The sequence below is a fragment of the Canis aureus genome, chromosome 26 (assembly GCF_053574225.1).
Source record: "Canis aureus isolate CA01 chromosome 26, VMU_Caureus_v.1.0, whole genome shotgun sequence".
NCBI lineage: Eukaryota > Metazoa > Chordata > Mammalia > Carnivora > Canidae > Canis > Canis aureus.
The window spans coordinates 25,737,330-25,747,595 of NC_135636.1; the positions used below are offsets into that span (position 1 = coordinate 25,737,330).

The window sequence follows — 10,266 nt, forward strand, 5'->3', positions numbered from 1 at the left end:
CTCAGCGGCTTAGCACCTGCCTTTGGCTTAGGGCATGATCCTGGAGTCCTGGGATCGAGTCCCACATCAGGCTCCCTGCTTGGAGCCTGCTTCTCCCTCTGCCTGTGCCTCTGCCTCTCTCTCTCTCTCTCTCTCTCTCTCTATCTCTCATGAATGAATGAATGAATTAATGAATAAATAAATAAAATCTTTAAAAAAATAAAGCATACAGTACAGTACATTTTGACAAATACACACACATCCATGTAGCCACCACCTCAATCCAGACACAGACCATTTCCACCACCACCACAAGTTCCCTGGTGCCCCTTTGCCACCCACTGCCACCCAGGTCCCAGACCATCACTACCTCAGAAAGTGCCAAACACTTCAGAGTTTCTCTAGGACCAGTTAAGCACCACCTTTCAGCAATATCCAAAAAAAAGTGAAAAATCAGAATACCTTATCACAAATAAAAAGTAACTGACCAAAATGAATAAATCAGAAACAAAACAATATAACAATATTCTTAAAAAAAAAAACCAATATTCTCAAATTCTAGCTGGGACCTTTCCTGCAGAAGCTCCTGGCCCAAGATCAGCTTTCTCCGGGTTACAAAAAGAAAGAGACAGTAAGACAGAAAGATCCACAGGTGTTAGAAAAGTGTCCTTGGCATCCTTGGAGATGCTCCTTGGCCTGTTGGAAGGCCTGGCAGATGCTGAAGAAAGAATAGCTTTCTCACCATGGATTGTTAAGACCCTGTTGCTGTTTACCCATATTGTCCTTTGTTCATTCCCACCTTCACCACAGTGATGCAGGTTCCACATCCGGGGAGCATGACAACTCCTCATCTCCTCTTTTGTCCATCCACTCATTCATTTATTCACATAACAAGTGTTGAGTAGCTACTCTGGCACAGCTGCTGGAGCTACAGAGCAAAACCGTGTTCTAGGCATCATGTCAGCCTTGAAGGTGGCATAGTGCCTAGCACAAAGTAGATGCCGAGCAAATCTGTTGAATGGGTTGCTATGAGATGAAAGACACAAACACTGGTATCCTTTCTGATACTCTGGGCTGTTCCTCTAACAAAGTCTGCATGGAGCAATCACGGAGGACGTCCTTGAGAAGGTGGCCTTTGAACCAAACCTTGACCACCTCCTTCCACTCATTTGACAGGTGCAGAAATGGAGACACACAGGTAAAATGACTTGCTCAAGGCCACACAGAAAAAAGAGAGGGAAAAGATAGATGTACAGAATCTGGGACTCAGGACCCCAGCCTACCATTTCTCCCAAGTGCTGTGCCAGGCCCCAGATCAACAGAGAGGACAGCAGGCCTGGGGAGGGGGTCTCCCGGCCCTGAGTCTGGAATCCATTTGCTCCAGCCCAGTAATGTTTTCCCAGGGAGAAGTGGGAGGCCCTAGCCCTGCCCCTCTCTGTACCGGCCCCTCCCCACCATCTGCTCCCTGTTTATTTATTTATACTTAAGTCTCACCTCCCAACCCTGCCGGGGGCACCAAACATACCCGGCATCCCTGCAGAGAGGGGAATGAAGGGGAGAAAGGCACTGTCAGCCCCCATGGCCAGGGGAAGCCCAGGTCTGAGACCTTCCTGGCCCTTTTGCCCCTACTCGCATCAGCCAGGATGACTGGGTTCAAATCCCAGCTAGTGGGGCTTCCTGGCTGTGTGACTGCTCTGTGCTTCCATCTCCTCTTCTGTAAAATGAGGCTGATAATAGTAGCCACCTTGGGGGTTGGTAGTGAGGATTCAGTGGACAGTGTCTGGCACAGACACACTCAAAGAGTATCTGTGTTGTGTGGTGTGACCTTGAGTAACAAACTGTCCCTCTGGCCCATTCCCTTGTTTCTGCAACAGGCAGCTAGCCATTCCATCTAAGGAGCTCCAGTGCAAAGTCCAGGGATTTGTGAGGGGTACAAACCCTGTCCCCTCCCCAGAACCCACAGCCCTAGTGTTGGGATAATTGATGCCAGCCCCCTGCCTGCAGTTGATATTGCCTTCCAACAATCCCCTAATTTTGCAGAGAAGGCAAACTGACACCTTCACTAGCCCAGCATGAGGCTGGGGAAGCCCTTCCAGCAATCTACCTTGGCTCCCTGTATGGTACCCTCTGGAAGGCTAGCACACCGCAGAGGTACTGACACCCTGGCTGTGGCTGCGAATCACAGGGAACTGCACCCAGCTGCTAGTTAAGGACCATCAGCTCAGGATCTGCCTGCCGGGAAGGAGCTGCTGGCCCAGACTACTCCCCTGGTCTCTGTTCTGTGCCACCCTCCCCAGGGACAGCCTCCTCCTCCTTCCTGTGTGCAGTCATCCCTCCCTCTGTCCCCCATCCTTCTGTCTGAGCCTTTACCCCCACTCCAAGTCCCCATTCCCTTCGCTAAGTCTGCAACCCTCCATCTGAGCGCCACCCCCCACCCACCCCTGCTCTGCTAGCTCCCTCTCTGTGCCCCCAGCCTCCCTCTGAGACCCTGTCACCCTCACCAAGTACCTGTTTCTTTCACTGAATCTTTTTTCTCTCTGTTCACATCTCTATGCCTCTACCCTCTCTCCCCTCTCTCTGAGCCCCCATGTGCCCATAGCCCCCAACCCCCTTGCACACCACACAATGCTCAGGTATCCACTTAAGATGCACATGCCATCTAAAGGCCTTTTGGGGGTCACAGGGCATCTAGGCAGACTCCCCATTATGGGGACCACACTGCCCCGAAGAAGCCACAGGGGGGCAGATTTCTACAAAAGAGGAAGGAGAACGAACTAGCAGAGCTCAAGGGCTACCTCACTAAGGAGTGAGCACCCATCACCCGAAGAACAGGGGCAGAGACCATCCTGTGGCTGTGCCTGGGCTCTTCCAGTCCGTGATGCAGCACCTCCAGATGTCCTATTCCAGAAGCCCCTTTGGGTCAACAAGCCTGATCCCAAGCACTGTGTTCCTTCTGGGGTGGGGAGAGTGGGGAGAGTCAGGGAAACGGGTAGGGGCTTCCATACCAGAGAAGGACCTCGCCGTGTGAGTTTTGAGAGGCCAGTGACAGGCCATGGAGACATATAATGACCCATGTGAAGCCTGTTTCCTCTTCATCACCCCAAGGAAACTGAGGATTAGGAAGAGATATCTGCCTGATTCTCACAGGAGGGCCTAGGCTGCCATCAAACCAAGCAGGGTACATTTCATACCTTAACTTCTCTCTGCTATGCCCTAGGCTCCTAGGCAGGGGAAAGGAGAAGACATGGGTGAGCCTCAACCCACATGAGGGGGTGGGGAGCTGAAGTCCAAGAAGGGCGGGAATGGTGGGGGAGGGAGGAGAGGAGGCAGGTGTCTGTGGGATCCTCTATCTTCCCTTTCCTCAGTCCTGTATCCCCCACCCAAGAGGGCCCCTGACCCCCCCACACACACCCTGTTCTCATCTGGCCTCCATGTGCTCAGCCTGCACCTGAATACACACTCCCCAACGATCTGTCTTGGGCTGTCAGAGGATCAATGGGGCTCCCAAGGCCTGGCCCAGCAGGGAGCTAGAGGGAAGTCCCTAACAAGAGCTAAGAAGGGGACCCCGGGGGGTTGGGGAGGCAGTGGGGAGAAGCCAGGCTGGGAACGGACACTGAGCTTGGGTCTGGCATCTTGTTGGGGCAAGACCCTGGAAGGTCTGGCTCCCCAGTGGTGAGACCTGTCAGCTCCCTCGTGCAGGGGTCCTGGACTGGTTTCCAAGTCTGTTTGGCCTTCTAACTTTGGGGACCTGGCCCTTTCTCACTCTGGGCCTCAGTTTTCTTCTTTGTGAACATGAAGGGATCACATCTCAGGAGGATTAAGTTTCTAAAATCAGAAAAAGATCTCTCTTTATGAGTAAAAGAAAATGGCCTCCAAAACGTTAAGTGAAATAAAGCCAGATGCAGAGCAATGTGTATATCTACCTATCAGCTTGCTTGTGCATAGAACAATCAAGAAAGACACAGGGAAACAGCAAGAATAGGGATGGCTCAGGGAGAGGACCCAGGTGGCTGGGGAGGGAGTAGGAAGGAGACTTTCCTTACACTTTTTTATACTGTTGAATTATTGGTCTATAATCATGTATTCCTTGGCCAAATAATTACACTTAATGCAAAATATAGCATCCTGCTAGGAAGTATGTGGGTAGGAAGAATGAAGAGAAGCAGAATATTTGCATAGTTTCAATATATCTCCCCACAGATATTTATTAATTACAAAGAGAAAAATTGTGCCTTTATAGTGGAGAAAGCTGGTAGACAGCACCTTAACCAAGTAATCAAGGTGAACATAACTAGCAAGGGGGGAATTGACCTCATGTGCCCCCTGAGAGAACACATTGCAGAGTACACAGCATCACTGCTGTGGTATTGCTGCCAAAAGCTCCTGATCTGAATCTAATCATAAGGAAATAACAGAAAAACCCAACTATAGGGACTGCTTACAAAACAACTGGTCCATGTGCATGAAAAAAATGTCAAGTTCATAAAAGTAAAAAACAAAACAAAACAAAACAAAACAAGAAAAAACCCACTAAGGAACTATTCCAGATGACAGGAAACTAAAGAGATATAAAAACTAAATGCAACTTACCCTGGATTGGATATTGGATCAGGAAAAAAAAAAAAGATTTTGTTTGTTTGCTGTGAAAGGATATTAGTGGAACAATTGGCAACATTTCACTAAGTCTATAATGTAGACAATAATATTGCAACAACATTAATGTCCTGATTTTTGTATCTGTACTGTGGCTTTATTAAAGAACGTTCTTGTGTTTAGAAAATATACATGGAATAATTTAGAAGATTAGAGGAGACATCATGTCTGCAATTTACTCCTAGACAGACAGAAATGTAAGCCGAGATAGAATGATAAAGCAAGGTAGTAAAATGTGAACATTTGAGGAATCTAGGTGAAGGTATGAAGGAATTCTTTGTGCTGTTTTTGCAACCTTTCTGGAACTCTGAAACATTTCAAAATTAAAAGTCCAAGTATAAATATAGGTCACTGGCATAGCTAACATTTAGTAGGTATGCGTGATGTCCAGCTGCTATCACAGATGTGAAGATGCAATTTGACCAGGTGTGCCAAACACTTTGATCTGCCTACTAAATTATAGTATTGTATATTAATATAATGGAATGTTATATTACAATATTATAAGATCTAATATTATGCTATTAATATAATGGAATGTAATATTAGTGAAAAGGCAGGCTGCCTGCCTCAACACAGATGGATCTTCAAAGCATACTGTGGAAGAAAAAAAGCAAGTAAGATAGGATACATATTATAAACACAAATGTATATATTATATCATGGGCATTTCTATACTTCTCAGAATGAAACACAGTCCTATATATGGTATAAGGATTTATATGTAGTATAAGTTAGAACATTCATAGGAACAATAAATAATCAGGGTAGTGGTCTCTTTGGGGAGGAGAGGGGGACTTTTATTGGGAAGGGTTGCAGGAGTCTTCTGTATTAGTTATTTATCCTGTGTAACACATGCTACCAACCACAGAATGGTGCTTTAAAGCAGTGACATTTATGGTATCTCACAGTGTTTGAGGGTCAGGAATTTGAAAGTGCTTTGGCTGGGCAGTTCTGGTCCTCAGGAGGTTGCATCCAAATGTCAGCTGGGGGTTGTACTCATCTGAAGACCTGACTGGGGCTGGAGAATCTGCTGCCTAACAAGCTCATTTGCATGTCTGGCAAGTTGGTGCTGGTTGCTGGCTAGGGGCAGAGGGCAGGATATAGGAGAGGGACTCAGTTCCTCTCTACATGGTCCTCTCCATGGGACCTGGATTCCATCACATCATGGTAACTGGAATCCAAAGGTGAACACTGACAGACTGCATGTCTGCCTCTGAAGTTCTCCTAACTACTCCTGTACTCTGACACCTGGCTTTTTCCAAAGCATCTGCTTGGATTAGTTTCTGGGATATTCTTCCATAGAGATACCACTTGTTTATAAATGTATGTGCAGGGGTGCCTGGGTGGCTCAGTCAGTTGAGCGTCTGACTCTTGGTTTCAGCTTGGGTCATGACCTCAGAGCCATGAGATTGAGCCCTGCATCAGGATCCACACTCAGTAGAGTCTGCTTGAGATTCTCTCCCTCTCCTTCTCCCTCTGCCCCTCCACCTGCTCATGTGTGCCTGCATGCACTCTCTCTCTTAAATAAACAAATGAATCTTTAAAAAATTTAAAAATAAATGTATATGCAAATACATACATACATGTATGCAAATACATACATTTTATTTTCTCCCCTAAATGGGAGCCTATTATACATACCCTTCTACATCATTTCTCCCCCCTCCTCCCTGCAAAAATATACTTTGCAGATTCTTACATATTCATACATAGAAAACTTTGACATTTATTTATATGGCTTAATAAGTATGCCATCATGTGGATGTATTGTAATTTATTCAACAATCCCATATTTATGGACATTCATTTTGTTTACCTTTGTTATTACTTTTTAAGCTTCAAATGTAAACGGTTGAGTTTAAAAAAAAAGTCATCATTTCAAGGCAGAGTATCATTGTTGACCCCTGCATGCCCCTTCTTTGTTTTATTTTTCTCTCTCTATTCTCTTTTATCCCATTTCCCCCTCCCATTTTCTGCTCTTCCGTAGGCCCATTCTAATGGGTTCCATGTGTTCTTTGGTGTGTTAGTCTTCTTGAAGAACACAGTGTGCTTGTACGGGTATTGTTGCTTTCTGTATATGCATTTTAATCTGGTTTCACTCTAGTGCTCATTCCCTGTTGAACATCTATCTGGGTTGTGGCTTGACTTGTGGCTTCTAGTTGCTGACTAGAACTCCCTGGTTTACATCCACATGTTTTTGTCTCTACTAGTCAAGTAACAGGCACCTGGGTGGTCTCTAGGTCTCTACCCACCACATTGTCACCACACTGGCATGTCCTTGTCTGGGTCAGTATGAGAATCTTGTCTGGACAAAGAGGTAGGCATAAGATTGCTGAGTGATAGAGGATATATATTCCAGTTATCTTTTGCTCTCTAATAAATTACTCTCAATTTAGAGGCTTAAAACCACACTTTGTTTTATTCATGAATTTGAGGGTCAGGAATTCAGGAAGGGCTTGGCTGGGCCACTCATCTCTGAACTATGTGGTGTCAGCTGAGACAGTAGAGGTTGGAGGTTCCCTTCCAAGATGGCTGACCTCTTTACTCATGTCTGTAGCCTTGATACACCAGATCTCTCTGTCTCTGTTTCTGTCTCCCTCTCATAGTGTCCCATTCTAGAGGACACCTCTCCATAGCTAGCTATGACTTCCTCACTGCATGGCAGTCTCAGGGTGGTTGGACTTCCTTCATGGCAGCTGGCTTCTCTCCAGGTGATCATTCCAAGAAAGAGGAAGTAGAAGCTGCTAGTCCTTTTTTTTTTTTTTAATATGGAACACTTCACAAATTTGCATGTCATCCTTGCGCAAGGGCCATGCTAATCTTCTCTGGATCATTCCTATTTTAGCATATGTGCTGCTGAAGTGAGCACAGAAACTGCTAGTCTTTTAAGATCTGGGCCGGGAAGCTGTCACAGCATCATTTCTGCCATAGTATTGGTCAAAGCAGTCACAGAGCAGTCCAGATTCAGAGAGTAGGTGCACAGACCTCACCTGTTGCTGGGAAGACTATCAGAGACTTAGTGGTCCTCTCTTCTACACTCCAATATATATTTAATGTGACAGCTTGCTCTCCAGATGGCAGCTCCTGTCCTCACTTCCGCAGTGCTACCTCCACATCGCCACCCACACTTGGCTCCATCCAGCCTGTTCAGTTCTCTTTGCACGGCAATAAGTATCCCTGTATCTGGGTCATCTCACACATGTGCAAATATAAATGTAGGATAAAGTCCCAGAGGCAGACCTGCTAGGTGAATGGGCATGTGCACTTGCAATTTTGACACATACTGCCCACTCTTCAATCACCTCTGAGCTCCATCCATTTCTCCATAACATCTGAGCACCCCTCCCTGCCTCCATGCACACCACCCTCAAACAAGCCGCTGTTCCTGGGCTCCCAGCTTTTGCCCTGGACCTCAGTGTCCATTCTCCATGTGCAGCCAGAGGGGTTCCCCTTAAAACCTAAGTCAGATCCTGCCCCTCCTCTGCTCAGAAGCCTCTCTGATGATCTCCCACATTACTCAGAGTAAAATGTCCTTGAGAACTCTGAAGCCCTGTGTTGACCCCATGACCTGTCTCGCCCATCCTGTCTCCCCCTTCTCTGTCCCACCTGGGGTTCCTGGCAGAAGTTTGAACCTGCCATGCATGCTCCCATCTCAGGATCTTCCACCTAACGTCCCTCCACCTGAAATACTCTCTTCCTCCATATCTCCCCGGCTCATCCTTACTCCATCTGTGCCTCCAACCAGACACCACCACCTCTCCCCACTTGGGGTCTCCTCCTTACCCTGCTTTGCCTTCTTCTTAACATTTCTTCCCCAACATGTGTTAGATGGAGTTCTACATTGGTTCATTGTCCATCTCCTCCCCAGATCGTGAATCTCACTGCAAATCCTCCACACCTGCATGATACCTTTCACTTAGACTCTAAAAATATATCTTGAATATTTGTGGAATTCAATCACTGTGCCAATTTGCACCCCACTAGCAATGTCCAGATCTCAGTAACATCAATGAACACAAACATACTGCCAGATTTTAAGTGAGAGCCTTCAAGGGGGATACCTGAGTGGCTCAAAGGTTAAGCACCTACCTTTGGCTCAGGTAGTGATCCCAGGGTCCTGGGATCGAGTCTTGCATCAGGCTCCCCATAGGAAGCCTGCTTCTCCCTCTGCCTATGTCTCTGCCTCTCTCTGTGCCTCTCATGAATAAATAAAATCTTTTAAAAAATTAAAATAAAATAAAATAAAATAAAATAAAATGAAATAAAATAAAATAAAATAAAATAAAATAAAATAAAATAAAATAAGAGCCTTCAAGGACCTCCTATGACCTTGCTTAGTACATCTCACTTGGAACCCAAGACTTTGTCCTACAGGGCTAAGTGTTTCCTCAGTTTTATGAAAAGAAGCTCATGGATGAGATTTTTCTCAATGTTAAGTTCTCCTCTAATCCATTTTTCTAACCTTATTGGCATGGATTCCCACTGAGCCAAAAAAAAACACTAAGGGATAAAAGGAGATATCTCACAAACGGTGAGTTCCCTGGTTGGGGCTTCTACTGGGGTAAATGAAACTAATCCCAGCTCTGGGACAATAAACATTACAACTGATAACTTGAACCAAGTTCTTTCTTCTGCCTGAGCCTCAGTTTACATATTGATGGAATAAAGATAGTAACACTCTTCTATATAATATGCTTGCAGGTTGCTAGTGCCAGGGACCGTGTCAGGCACTGGGCACATTTTAATTCACTCAATCTTCATGGCAATTGTAAGACGCTGGAGCTATTATTATTCTTTTTTCTCAGGAAAGGAAACTGAGTCACAGAGAAATTAGCATGAGTACATTTCTGCAGCTTGGGAGCTCTGGGGCCTGGATTTGAACCGCCGACACACTCACTCCCAGGCTGGCTTCAAAGCCAAATATATACTCCTGTGATATTTTAAGGAAGAAGTATGCTCATGGGTATGGCTTGCTAGAGGCAATGGGAGGAGGTGACCTTGCATATAGGAGAGAGTCTGTATGACCAAACTGAATTGTACACAAAAGGCACAGGGCTGAAATGGTGCTGTGTGCAATCCACGGTCATGGTTCCCTCTGGAGCATGAACTCAGTCTCCTGGGCTCCCAGATGGCTTCTCAATAACATTTTATCCTCTATCATTATTAGAATAATTACTGTTAATAAAAGCAAACTATTGCATGTTTACTGCGTGCTAAGAATTTCCTTTGCATTTTGAATCTCTCAACAATCTTATGACATTAGTGACTCACATTCATCCTATTTTGCAGACAATGAGGCTGACCTTGGTGGCAGAGCTAGGGTTTGTGCTTTGTGCCTTTACCCCCTCAAGGGTCCATGGAACAACTCTATTTACCAAGGACTTTCTTCATTATCTCATTCAACCTCGCAGTCATGCCTTGAAACACATCCTCCTATCATTCCCATTTTGCTGACAAGAAAACTGAGGTGCAGTGTGCTGCTCAGGGCCGCACACAGTTCCTTGCAACAAATCTGCCCTGTCTCACCTCCCCCAGCAGCATCCAGGATGTCACAGATGGAAGAAGCCCGATTTATAGCACAGGAAAGAGCAAGTCAAGGTCTCTGGGCAGTGAGCAGGATTCTCAGGCAGT

At 45.9% G+C, this 10,266-nt stretch overlaps 1 non-coding gene across 1 annotated transcript; it reads right to left on the reverse strand.

Annotated features, from left to right (window-relative positions):
* Positions 1 to 7,397: 7,397 nt before the first annotated feature.
* LOC144298931 (U6 spliceosomal RNA) lies at positions 7,398 to 7,504 on the reverse strand. Its single transcript, XR_013365767.1, has one exon. It is a non-coding gene; the product is annotated as a U6 spliceosomal RNA (small nuclear RNA).
* Between the last annotated feature and the right edge of the window lie 2,762 nt (positions 7,505 to 10,266).